Source organism: Oryctolagus cuniculus, chromosome 19 (genome assembly GCF_964237555.1).
Source record: "Oryctolagus cuniculus chromosome 19, mOryCun1.1, whole genome shotgun sequence".
NCBI classification, from domain to species: Eukaryota; Metazoa; Chordata; class Mammalia; order Lagomorpha; family Leporidae; genus Oryctolagus; species Oryctolagus cuniculus.
This window is the reverse complement of record NC_091450.1, coordinates 65,027,502-65,041,221: the sequence shown is the minus strand read 5'-3', so window position 1 is coordinate 65,041,221 and position 13,720 is coordinate 65,027,502. Positions and strand designations below refer to the sequence as shown.

Sequence of the window (13,720 nt, the reverse complement as noted above, 5' to 3'; positions counted from 1 at the left end):
TTAGTTGTAGATGTGTGCGTTATTTCAGGTGTTTCTTTTCTGTTCCATTGTTGTCATTTTTTTTTTTACCTATAGCATGCTGTTTTGATTGTAACTGTCCTGTGCTGTGTCTTGCAATCTGTTATTGTGATGCTTCAAGTTTTGTCAATGTTGTTTAAGGTTGCCTTCTCTATTCAGATGTTCTGTGTTTTCATATGAATTTTAGCATTGTTTTCTCTCCATCTGGGCAAAATGCTATTTGACCTTTGCTTGGGATCCCATTGTGTCTGTAAATTGCTTATGGTAGAATGGATATATGCATTATGTTGATTTTGCCAATGAGTCAACGTGGAAGATTTTTCCATTTTTGTGTGTCGTCTTCCATTTCTTAATGTTTTGTAACTTTATTGTAGACATTTTCATGGATATGAAATTGGACACAGAGTTGACACGGAAGTTCAGCTGCTGGGTAATCTTCCATTTCTGGGGACTGCTCTGCTTTCTTGTAAAACCCAGCTGTGCCTTCACCCTGGACAGGAGCAACTGGTTAGTAGTACATGTGGCTGTGTCCTGTTGATGGCAGCCCTTGGGCCCAAGGAGGAGAGAAGGGAAGGGAAGGGAACCCTGTGCCCTGGGGTTGGGCTGCCAGGCTGACAGCAAAGTGGACTTCCAGACTTTGTGAAGGAAGGTCAAGTGGTGGGAGCCCTATATACATGTGGAGACAGAAATGTGGGGGTCTAGTGTTCCTAGAATAGAGGAACCACAGAGACAGAGTTGAATAAGATATTGGCGAATGATTTCCCTGGGGCTTTGCCGAGAATTGTGGGGCAAAGAACATGCTAAGAAGGGAAGAATGGTTGTCCAGGCAGTGGGAGGGGAATCTGGGAGGAAAACTGTCAAATGTTTAATCAGAGGAAAAACATAAGAGTCTGGTTTGGAGAGATGTGGTAATAGTTGTTTGGGTTTTAGATTTTCAGGCTAAGGACGATGGGATTACAAGTACTTCATGCAGTGGGAGTGGAGGGTTAGATGCCATGGAAGAACCTGGGGCGTGCAAGGTTTTGGGAGCTGAAAACAGTTTGTGTCTGTATGTCACCATCCTATGATAGAAAAAGGAAAATGGAAGGATTGTGGGGAGGAAGGCAGGCAACTTTGAGGAGAGTTGTAATAGGGAAGAGCTGTAATAGGTCTGCTTGTAAGAACTAGTGGAGTATCAGAGTGTGAGGTCCAGGATAGGCCCTGGGGAGAAACCTTACGAAAAGTGAGGGAAGGGATATCAGGAGGCGGGCAGAGGGAACTTTCAGGAGGGACTGGGGAATGGGTGCTGAGTTAATCAGGAAATTTGACCAAAGTGTGCAGACTACCAAGAGATGGAGAAGATGTTATCTGAAAGAAAACTGGGTTGATAGGGGTCTTGGGAACAGGGAGAACATGTTTTAGCCTATGAATGAAGTTTGTGGCTTGTGGAAGTCAGAATATGGGCAGAGGAGTTTCTCTTGGTAAATATATTTTTCTTGGCTTTCAAAGGAGTGTCTGCTATGTGCCCACATTTGTTCTAGTTATTTAAGATATTGCAGAGAGCATCATGAGGGTCAATGAAAAAGTCTGTGGAAAGAGGAATTTGTAAGTTTGTTTCATTGTGTGTGTGTGTGTGTGTGTGTCTGTGTCTGTGTCTGTGTACAGAGAGATAGAGAATTATTCTTATCAATTCAACTGATGATGTTTGAAGTCCTTGACAATTTCTTGTTTTCCCTGCCATGAAGCATACTGCAATAAATATTGTGGTGAACGTATCTCTGATACAATACGTTCATGTATTTTGGGTTATATCAGTAGAGGAATTGTTCCATCATATGACAAGTCTGTTTTTATTTTCTTAAGAAATCTTTATATCGTTTTCCACAGTAGTTGCACTAATTTAAATTTTTACCACCAGTGTGTAAGTGTTCCCCTTTTCCCACATCCTCCTCCTCATTGTGACTCTCTATCCTTTCAGTTTTAGCCAGTATATACGTGTGAGCTGATATCCCATTGTGGTTTGGACTTGCATTTCCCTGATAGCTTGTGATGTTGAGCATTTTTACCTATATTTGTTGGCCATCTGTGTATCTATGGGGAACTGTCTGTTGCGTTCCTTTGGCAATTTCATAACCTGATTGGTGGTTTTTTTGCTGTTTTTTTTTTTTAAGTTGCAAATATATTCTTTTCTTTCTTTCTATTTTTTTAAACTTTTATTTAGTAAATATAAATTTCCAAAGTACAGTTTATGGATTACAATGGCTTCCCCCCATAACTTCCCTCCCACTCGCACCTCTCCCATCTCCAGCTCCCTCTCCCATTCCATTCACATCAAGATTCATTTTCAATTATCTTTATATACAGAAGATCAATTTAGTATATATTGAGTAAATATTTCATCAGTTTGCACCTGCACAGAAACACAAAGTGTAAAATACTGTTTCAGTACTAGTTATAGCATTACTTCACGTAGGACAACACCTTAAGAACAGATCCCACATGAGGAGTAAGGACACAGTGACTCCTGTTCTTGACTTAACAATTTGGCACTCTTGTTTATGGCATCAATAATCTGCCTAGGCTCTAGTCATGAGTTACTGAGGCTATGGAAGCCTTTTGAGTTCGCCAACTTCGATCTTATTCCCACAGGGTCATAGTCAAAGTGGAAGTTCTCTCCTCCCTTCAGAGAAAGGTACCTCCTTCTTTGTTGGCCCCGTTCCTTCCACTGGGATCTCACTCGCAGAGATCTTCCACTTAGGTCTTCTTTTTTTTTTTTCTTACCCCAGAGTGTCTTGGCTTTCCATGCCTAAAATACTCTCATGGGGTCTTCAGCCATTTCTGACTGCCTTAAGGGCTGATTCTGTGGCCAGAGTGCCATTTAGGACATCTGCCATTTTATGAGTCTGCTGTGTATTCCGCTTCCCATGTTGGATTGTTCTCTCCCTTTTTGATTCTGTCAGTTAGTATTAGCAGACACTAATCTTGTTTTTGTGATCCCTGTGATTCTTTGACCTATCAGTGTGATCAGTTGTTAACTGAAATTGATCACTTGGACTAGTGAGATGGCATTGGTACATGCAATCTTGATGGGATTGAATTGGAATCCTCTGGCAGGTTTCTAACTCCACCATTTGGGGCAACTTCAAATGAGCATGTTTCAAAATGTACATCTCCTCCCTCTCTTATTCCCACTCTTATATTTAACAGGGATCACTTTTCAGTTAAAATTTAAACACCTAAGAATAATTGTGTGTTAATTACAGAGTTCAACCCAATAGTACTAGAACAAAATGTACTAAAAGAGATAAAGTATTAAATTGTACAGCAACAGTGATGACAAGGGCTGATCAAGTCACTGTTTTTCATTGTGTCCATTTCACTTCAACAAGTTTCCCCTTTGGTGCTCAGTTCGTTGTCACTGATCAGGGAAAACATATGATATTTTCCCTTTCGGACTGGATTAATTCAGTCAGCATGGTGTTTTCCAGATTCCTCCATTTTGTTGCAAATGACCTGATTTCATTATTTTTGATTGCTGTATAGTATTCTATAGAGTGCATTTCCCATAATGTCTTTATCCAGTCTACTATTGATGGGCATTTCGGTGATTCCAGGTCTTAGCTATTGTGAATTGAGCTGCAATAAACATTAATGTGCAGACCGCTTTTTTGTTTGCCAATTTAATTTCCTTTGGGTAAATTCCAAGGAGTGGGGTGGCTGGGTTGAATGGTAGGGTTATGTTCAGGTTTCTGCTGAATCTCCAGACTGACTTCCATAGTGGCTTTAACAGTCTGCATTCCCACCAACAGTGGGTTAGTGTTCCTTTTCCCCACATCCTCGCCAGCATCTGTTGTTGGTAGATTTCTGAATGTGAGCCATTCTAATTGGGGTGAGGTGAAACTGCTTGTGATCTTGAATATTTTTTCATGTGTCTGTTGGCCATTTGGATTTCCTCTTTTGAAAAATGTCTATTGAGGTCCTTGGCCCATCTCTTAAGTGGGTTGTTTGTTTTGTTTTTGTGGAGTTTCTTGATTTCTTTGTAGATTCTGGTTATCAACCCTTTATCTGTTGAATAGTTTGCAAATATTTTCCCATTCCGTCCATTGCCTCTTCACTTTCCTTACTGTTTCTTTTGCAGTACAGATACTTCTCAATTTGATGCAATCCCAAATGGTAATTTTGGCTTTGACTGCCTGTGCCTCCCGGGTCTTTTCCAGAAATTCTTTGCCTGTGCCAATATCTTGAAGGGTTTCTCCAATGTTCTCTAATAACTTGATGGTGTCAGGTCGTAGATTTAGGTCTTTAATCCACGTTGAGTGGATTTTTGTGTAAGGTGTAAGGTAGGGGTCTTGCTTCATGCTTCTGCATGTGGAGATCCAGTTTTCCCAGCACCATTTATTGAATAGACTGTCCTTGCTCCAGGAATTGGTTTTAGATCCTTGATCAAATATAAGTTGGCTGTAGGTGTTTGGGTTGATTTCTGGTGTTTCAATTCTGTTCCATTGGTCTATCCATCTGTTTCTGTACCAGTACCATGCTGTTTTGATAACAACTGCCCTGTAGTATGTCCTGAAATCTGGTATTGTGTTGCTTCCGACTTTGTTTTTGTTGTACAAGATTGCTTTAGCTATTCAAGGTCTCCTGAGTCTTCATATGAATTTCAGCACGATTTTTTCCAGATCTGAGAAGAAGGTCTTCGGTATCTTGATTGGTATTGCATTGAATCTATAAATTACTTTTGGGAGAATGGACATTTTGATGATATTGATGCTTCCCATCCATGGGCATGGAAGATTTTTCCATTTCTTGGTATCCTCTTCTATTTCTTTCTTTAAGGTTTTGTAATTTTCATCGTAGAGATCTTTAACATCCTTGGTTAAGTTTATACCAAGGTATTTGATTGTTTTTGTGGCTATTGTGAACGGGATTGATCTTAGCAGTTCTTTCTCAGCTGTGGCATTGCCTGTGCATACAAAGGCTGTTGGTTTTTGTGGATTGATTTTATATCCTGCTACATGGCCAAATTCTTCTATGAGAACCAATAGTCTCTTAGTGGAGTTCTTTGGATCCCCTAAATAAAGAATCATATCATCTGCAAAGAGGGTAGTTTGATTTCTTCCTTCCCAATTTGTATCCCTTTAATTTCTTTTCTTACCCAATAGCTCTGGCTAGAACTTCCAGAACTATGTTGAATAGCAGTGGTGAGAGTGGGCATCCCTGTCTGTTACCGGATCTCAGTGGAAGTGCTTCCAACTTTTCCCCATTCAATAGGATGCTGGCTGTGGGTTTTTCGTAAATTGCTTTGATTGTATTGATGAATGTTCCTTCTATACCCAGTTTGCTTAGAGTTTTCATCATGAAAGGGTGTTGTATTTTATCAAATGCTTTCTCGGCATCTATTGAGATAATCATATGGTTTTTCTTTTGCAGTGTGTTAATGTGGTGTATCACATTGATTATTTTGCGCACATTAAACCATCCCTGCATACCAGGGATAAATCCCACTTGGTCTGGGCGGATGATCTTTCTGATGTGTTGTTGCATTCTATTGGCGAGAATTTTATTGAGGATTTTTGCATCTATGTTCATCAGGGATATTGGTCTGTAATTTTCTTTCAATGCTGCATCTTTTTCCGGCTTAGGAATTCAGGTGATGCTGGTTTCATAGAAAGAATTTGGGAGGACTCCCTCTTTTTCGATTGTTCTGAATAGTTTGAGTAGAATTGGAGTCAGTTCTTCTTTAAATGTCTGGTAGAATTCAGCAGTGAATCCATCTGGTCCTGGGCTTTTCTTGTTGGGAGGGCCTTTATTATTGTTCCAATTTCTGTCTCAGTTATTGGATTTTTAGGTTTTGTATGTCTTCCTGGTTCAATTTAGGTAGGTTGCATGTGTCCAGGAATCTATGTGTTTCTGATAGACTTCCCTGTTCGCTGGCATGCAGGTCCTTGTAGTAATTTCTGATGATTCTTTTTATTTCTGCGGTGTCTCTGTTACATTTCCTATTTCATCTCTGATTGTATTGATTTGGGTCATCTTTTTTTAGTTAGTTGGGACAGTGGGGCATCAATTTTGTTTATTTTTTCAAAAAACCAGCTCCTCGTTTGGCTGATTTTTTGTAATGTTGTTTTGGATTCAATCCTATTGATTTCTTCTCTGATTTTAATTATTTCTCTTCTCCTACTAGATTTGGGTCTGGTTTTCTGCAGTTGTTCTAGATCCTTGAGATACAAGTCCAGTTAAAAGACACCGAATGGCTCAATGGGTTAAGGAACAAAACCCATCTATTTGCTGCTTACAAGAAACACATCTTTCCAACAAAGATCCATACAGACTGAATGTGAAAGGATGGAAAAAGATATACCATGCCAACAGAAATGAAAAAGAGTGGGTGTAGCCATCCTAATATCGGACAACATAAACTTTACCACAAAAACTGTTAAGAGAGACAAAGAGGGACACTATATAATGATTAAGGGATCAATACAACAAGAAGATATAACAATTATCAAGGTATATGCATCTAACTACAGGGCACCAGTTTATCTAAAAGATTTTAACGGACTTAAAGGGAGACTTAGACCCCAATACAATAGTACTGGGGGACTTCAGTACTCCATCTCAGAAATAGACAGATCAATAGGACAGAAGATCAACAAGGATACAGTAGATTTAAATGACACTATAGCCCAAATGGATCTAACAGATCTATACAGAACTTTCAATCCTACAGCTAAAGGTTTTACATTCTTCTCAGCAGTACATGGAACCTTCTCTAGGATTGACCACATACTAGGCCATAAAGCAAGTCTCAGCAAATTCAAAAGAACTAGAATCATACCATGCAGCTTCTCAGACCATAAAGGAATGAAGTTGGAAATTAGCAACTCAGGAATCCCTAGAGCATACACAAACACATGGAGATTGAACAACATGCTCCTGAATGAACAATGGGTCATAGAAGAAATTAAAAGAGAAATCAAAAATTTTCTGGATGTAAATGAGGATAAGAGCACAACATACCAAAACTTATGGGACACAGCAAAAGCAGTGTTAAGAGGCAAGTTTATAGCAATAGGTGCCTACATCAAGAAATTGGAAAGGCACCAAATACATGAGCTTTCAGTTCACCTCAAGGATCTAGAAAACCTACAGCAAACCAGACCCAAATCTAGTAGGAGAAGAGAAATAATTAAAATCAGAGAAGAAATCACAACAGGATTGAATCCAAAAAAAAAATTACAAAAAATCAGCCAAACGAGGAGCTGGTTTTTTGAAAAAATAAACAAAATTGACGCCCCATTGGCCCAACTAACTAAAAAAAAAGAAGAGAAAGACCCAAATCAATAAAATCAGAGATGAAAAAGGAAACGTAACAACAGACACCACAGAAATAAAAAGAATCATCAGAAATTACTACAAGGACTTGTATGCCAGGAAACAGGGAAACAAATCTATCAGAAATGGATAGATTCCTGGACACATGCAACCTACCTAAATTGAACCAGGAAGACATTGAAAACCTAAATAGACCCATAACTGAAACAGAAATTGAAACAGTAATAAAGGCCCTCCCAACAAAGAAAAGCCCAGGACCAGATGGATTCACTGCTGAATTCTACCAGACATTTAAAGAAGAACTGACTCCAATTCTACTCAAACTATTCAGAACAATCGAAAAAGAGGGAGTCCTCCCAAATTCTTTCTATGAAACCAGCATCACCTGAATTCCTAAGCCGGAAAAAGATGCAGCATTGAAAGAAAATTACAGACCAATATCCCTGATGAACATACATGCAAAAATCCTCAATAAAATTCTCGCCAATAGAATGCAACAACACATCAGAAAAATCATCCGCCCAGACCAAGTGGGATTTATCCCTGGTATGCAGGGATGGTTTAATGTGCGCAAAACAATCAATGTGATACACCACATTAACAGACGGAAGAAGAAAAACCATATGATTCTCTCAATAGATGCCGAGAAAGCATTTGATAAAATAGAACACCCGTTCATGATGAAAACTCTAAGCAAACTGGGTTTGGAAGGAACATTCCTCAATACAATAAAAGCAATCTATGAAAAACCCACAGCCAACATCCTATTGAATGGGGAAAAGTTGGAAGCATTTCCACTGAGATCCGGTAACAGACAGGGATGCCCACTCTCACCACTGCTATTCAACATAGTTCTGGAAGTTCTAGCCAGAGCTATTGGGTAAGAAAAAGAAATTAAAGGGATACAAATTGGGAAGGAAGAAATCAAACTACCCTCTTTGCAGATGATATGATTCTTCAGTTGGGGGACCCAAAGAACTCTACTAAGAGACTATTGGAACTCATAGAAGAGTTTGGCAAAGTAGCAGGGTATAAAATCAATGCACAAAAATCAACAGCCTTTGTATACACAGACAATGCCATGGCTGAGGAAGAACTTCTAAGATCAATCCCATTCACAATAGCTACAAAAACAATCAAATACCTTGGAATAAACTTAACCAAGGACGTTAAGGATCTCTACGATGAAAATTACAAAACCTTAAAGAAAGAAATAGAAGAGGATACCAAGAAATGGAAAAATCTTCCATGCCCATGGATGGGAAGCATCAATATCATCAAAATGTCCATTCTCCCAAAAGTAATTTATAGATTCAATGCAATACCAATCAAGATACCGAAGACCTTCTTCTCAGATCTGGAAAAAATCGTGCTGAAATTCATATGAAGACTCAGGAGACCTTGAATAGCTAAAGCAATCTTGTACAACAAAAACAAAGTCGGAAGCAACACAATACCAGATTTCAGGACATACTACAGGGCAGTTGTTATCAAAACAGCATGGTACTGGTACAGAAACAGATGGATAGACCAATGGAACAGAATTGAAACACCAGAAATCAACCCAAACATCTACAGCCAACTTATATTTGATCAAGGATCTAAAACCAATTCCTGGAGCAAGGACAGTCTATTCAATAAATGGTGCTGGGAAAACTGGATCTCCACATGCAGAAGCATGAAGCAAGACCCCTACCTTACACCTTACACAAAAATCCACTCAACGTGGATTAAAGATTTAAATCAATGACCTGACACCATCAAGTTATTAGAGAACATTGGAGAAACCCTTCAAGATATTGGCACAGGCAAAGAATTTCTGGAAAAGACCCGGGAGGCACAGGCAGTCGAAGCCAAAATTACCATTTGGGATTGCATCAAATTGAGAAGTATCTGTACTGCAAAAGAAACATTCAGGAGAGTGAAGAGGCAACCGACAGAATGGGAAAAAATATTTGCAAACTATGCAACAGATAAAGGGTTAATAACCAGAATCTACAAAGAGATCAAGAAACTCCACAAAAACAAAACAAACAACCCACTTAAGAGATGGGCCAAGGACCTCAATAGACATTTTTCAAAAGAGGAAATCCAAATGGCCAACAGACACATGAAAAAATGTTCAAGGTCACTACAATCAGGGAAATGCAAATCAAAAGCACAATGAGGTTTCACCTCACCCCGATTAGAATGGCTCACATACAGAAATCTACCAACAACAGATGCTGGCGAGGATGTGGGGAAAAAGGGACACTAACCCACTGTTGGTGGGAATGCAAACTGGTCAAGCCACTATGGAAGTCAGTCTGGAGATTCCTCAGAAACCTGAATATAACCCTACCGTTCGACCCAGCCATCCCACTCCTTGGGATTTACCCAAAGGAATTTAAATTGGCAAACAAAAAAGCAGTCTGCACCCTAATGTTTATTGCAGCACAATTCACAATAGCCAAAACCTGGAACCAACCTAAATGCCCATCAACGGTAGACCGGATAAAGAAATTATGGGGTATGTACTCTTTAGAATACTATACCGCAGTAAGAAACAACGAAATCCAGTCATTTGCAACAAAATGGAGGAATCTGGAACACATCATGCTGAGTGAAATAAGCCAGTCCCAAAGGGACAAATACCATATGTTCTCCCTGATCGGTGACAACTGACTGAACACCAAAAAGGAAACCTGTTGAAGTGAAATGGACACTAAGAGAAACGGTGACCTGATCAGCATAGCCCTGACTGTTAATGAAGTACTTAATTCATTATCCCTCTTAGTAGTTCTTTTTTTTTTTTTGGTCTGTTCTACTTAATATGACTGGTTTAATTCTGTAATTAATACACAGTTATTCTTAAGTGTTGAAATTTAACTGAAATGTGATCCCTGTTAAACATAAGAGTGGGAATAAGAGAGGGAAGAGATGTACAATTTGGGACATGCTCAAGCTGACTTGCCCCAAATGGTAGAGTTAGAAACATACCAGGGGATTCCAGTTTAATCCCATCAAGGTGGCATGTACCAGTGCCATCTCACTATTCCAAGTGATCAATTTCAGTTCACAATTGTCATAATGAAAGGACTAAGAGTCAAAGGGAGCACATAAACACGTCTAGTACCTGCTAATACTAACCGATAGAATAAATAAAGGGGAGAGTGATCCAACATGGGAAGCGAGATACTCAGTAGACTCATAGAATGGCGGATGTCCTAAACAGCACTCTGGCCTCAGAATCAGCCCTAAAGGCATTCCAATCTGGCTGAAAAGCCCATGAGAGTATTTCAGGCATGGAAAGCCAAGACACAATGGCAAAAAAAAACAAAATACAAAAAACAAAACAAAACAAAACAAAGAAACCTAAGTGAAAGATCTCTGTGAGTGAGATCCCAGTGGAAAGAACAGGTCTTCAAAGAAGGAGGTACCTTTCTCTGAAGGGGGGAGAGAACCTCCACTTTGACTAGGACCTTGTCTAAACAAGATAAGAGTCGGAAAACTCAAGGGGCTTCCATAGCCTTGGAAACTCATGACTGGAGAATAGGGAGATTACTGATGCCATAAACAGGAGTGTCAATTTGTAAAGTCAACAACAGGAGTCACTGTGCACTTACTCCTCATGTAGGATCTCTGTCCTTAATGTGCTGTACATTGAGACTTAATGCTATAACGAGTACTCAAACAGTATATTTCACTTTGTGTTTCTATGGGGGTGCAAACTGTTGAAATCTTTACTTAATGCATACTAAACTGATCTTCTGTTGAAGAAATTAGCAATTCCCAACTTGACTCTCACTGGGATTAAACATGACAATAGGTCTGATCTGATTTCATCATCATTTAAAAAATCATCTATTATTTTTCACTTTATGTTTCTGTGTGGGAGCAAACTTGAAATCTTTACTTAATGTATGCTAAACTGATCTTCTGTATATAAAGAGAATTGAAAATGAATCCTCATGTGAGTGGAAGGGGAGAGGGAATGGGAATTGGGAGGGTTGCGGGTGGGAGGGGCGTTATGGGGGGGAGGCCATTGTAATCCATAAGCCGTACTTTGGAAATTTATATTCATTAAATAAAAGTTAAAAATAAAATCTTGCTCCTGAAGGAGAGTTAAGTCATGTGGAGTCTTACTATCCCCCTAAACCAAGTGATCTACCTATAGGCATTTGTACCGTCTTCACAATTTTTAATTATTGGAAATCATTGCCTTAAGAATAAAGATGCTGAGTAATAATAATAAAAAAAAAACCAGCTCCTCATTTGGCTGATTTTTTTTGTAATGTTGTTTTGGATTCATTCCTATTGATTTCTTCTCTGATTTTAATTATTTCTCTTCTCCTACTAGATTTGGGTCTGGTTTGCTGCAGTTTTTCTATATCCTTGAGATACATTGAAAGCTCATTTATTTGGTGCCTTTCCAATTTCTTGATGTAGGCACCTATTGCTATAAACTTGCCTCTTAACACTGCTTTTGCTGTGTCCCATAAGTTTTGGTATGTTGTGCTCTTATCCTCATTTACTTCCAGAAAGTTTTTGATTTCTCTTTTGGTTTCTTCTGTGACCCATTGTTCATTCAGGAGCATGTTGTTCAATCTCCATGTGTTTGTGTATGCTCTAGGGATTCCTGAGTTGCTAATTTCCAACTTCATTCCCCTATGGTCTGAGAAGCTGCATGGTATGATTCTAGTTCTTTTGAATTTGCTAAGACTTGCTTTATGGCCTAGTATGTGGTCAATCCTAGAGAAGGTTCCATGTACTGCTGAGAAGAATGTAAATTATTTAAATGTAGAATGAAAAGTTCTGTATAGATCTGTTAGATCCATTTGGGCTATAGTGTCATTTAAATCTACTGTATCCTTGTTGATCTTCTGTCCTGTTGATCTATTTCTGAGATGGAGTATTGAAGTCCCCCAGTACTATTGTATTGGAATCTAACTCTCCCCTTAAGTCCCTTAACATATCTTTTAAATAAACCAGTGCCCTGTAGTTAGGTGCATATACATTGATAATCGTTATATCTTCTTGTTGTATTGATCCCTTAATCATTATATAGTGTCCCTCTTTGTCTCTCTTCACAGTTTTTGTGGTAAAGTTTATGTTGTCTGATATTAGGATGGCTACACCCACTCTTTTTCATCTCTGTTGGCATGGTATATCTTTTTCCAGCCTTTCACTTCGTCTGCATGCATCTTTGTTGGAAAGATGTGTTTCTTGTAAGCAGCAAATAGATGGGTTTTGTTCCTTAACCCATTCAGCCAATCTGTGTCTTTTAACTCTAGAGTTGAGGCCATTAACGTTCAGTGTGACTATTGATTAGTAGTAACTTTGCCCTGCCATTTTCTCAAAGATATTTTCTAATATGTGCTTTGAACTTCCTCTGATCTTTTGCTGTGAGGTTTCCTTACTTTACCTTCTTTCATATTGATGCCCGTGTTTATATCTTTGTGTTTAACACATCTTTAAACATGTTTTGCAGTGCTGGACGAGTGGCGACATATTCTTTCAATTTCTGTTTGCTCTGAAAGGTCTTTACTTCACCTTGATCCACAAATCATAGCATTGCAGGATATAATATTCTGGGCTGGCGGTTTTTCTCTCTTAATATCTGGGCAATGTCTCACCATTCCCTCCTAGCCTGTAGGTGCTGTGAGTCTAATTGGAGATTAGATTTCTCTTCACTATCACACTTTCCTTTTCCACTAATTTCTGCATTTCATTTTGATTCCTCCTTAAGATTTCATTTTCATGAGAGAGATTTTCTATCCTGTCCAGAAAGGATTTCTGCAGTTCAAGAATTTGTTTTTGAAAAATTCTAAATGTTTTTATCATAAATTTTTTTGAAATCCGTATCCTGCATTTCTTCTATCTCATCATCTTCATAATCTTGGCTTGGGGTGTCTTGTTCATTTGGGGGCGTCATAATGTCTTCCTTGTTCTTGTTTCCTCGGTTTCTGCATTTGTTGCTTGGCATTGTGGAGATATTCTTTGGATTCTTCTTCCCTTGCTGTGGTGTTTTTTCTTGTTATATACTATGACTGTATTAAGTGGACTGTCTGCTTTTGATGGAGCCTTAGAGGCTTGAGATGGGTGTGGCCAGAGTGCTCTGTTTGGTTCTTCAGGGTTAAGGGTCTGCCAAAGGTGACACACCCAGGTTAGGCATGGTAAATCTCTCTCTCTCTCTGTCTCTCTCTCTCTTTCTTTTTTTTTTTTTTTTGATTCAGAAGGGAAGAATTTCCGCACAGCTGAGCGGAATATTAGGCAGTCAGCTTCTGATCTCTGGCTCCTGTGGGTTCAACATTCATCTGCTCTTTCCCAAGGATGACACCAAGACTCTGTGGTACCCCGACTGTGGGCTCAAATTCCCTTGCAGTCTCCCACCAGGTTGCCAAGGTTA

At 39.1% G+C, this 13,720-nt stretch overlaps 1 protein-coding gene across 1 annotated transcript in view; it reads left to right on the top strand.

Annotated features, from left to right (window-relative positions):
* Positions 1-13,720, top strand: part of LOC127489780 (uncharacterized) — a 278,910-nt gene that overhangs the window by 185,851 nt on the left and 79,339 nt on the right. Inside the window, exon 19 of the mRNA XM_070064726.1 lies at positions 393-525. The gene's annotated coding sequence lies outside the window, so the exon portion shown is untranslated. The remainder of the gene's footprint in view (positions 1-392; positions 526-13,720) is intronic.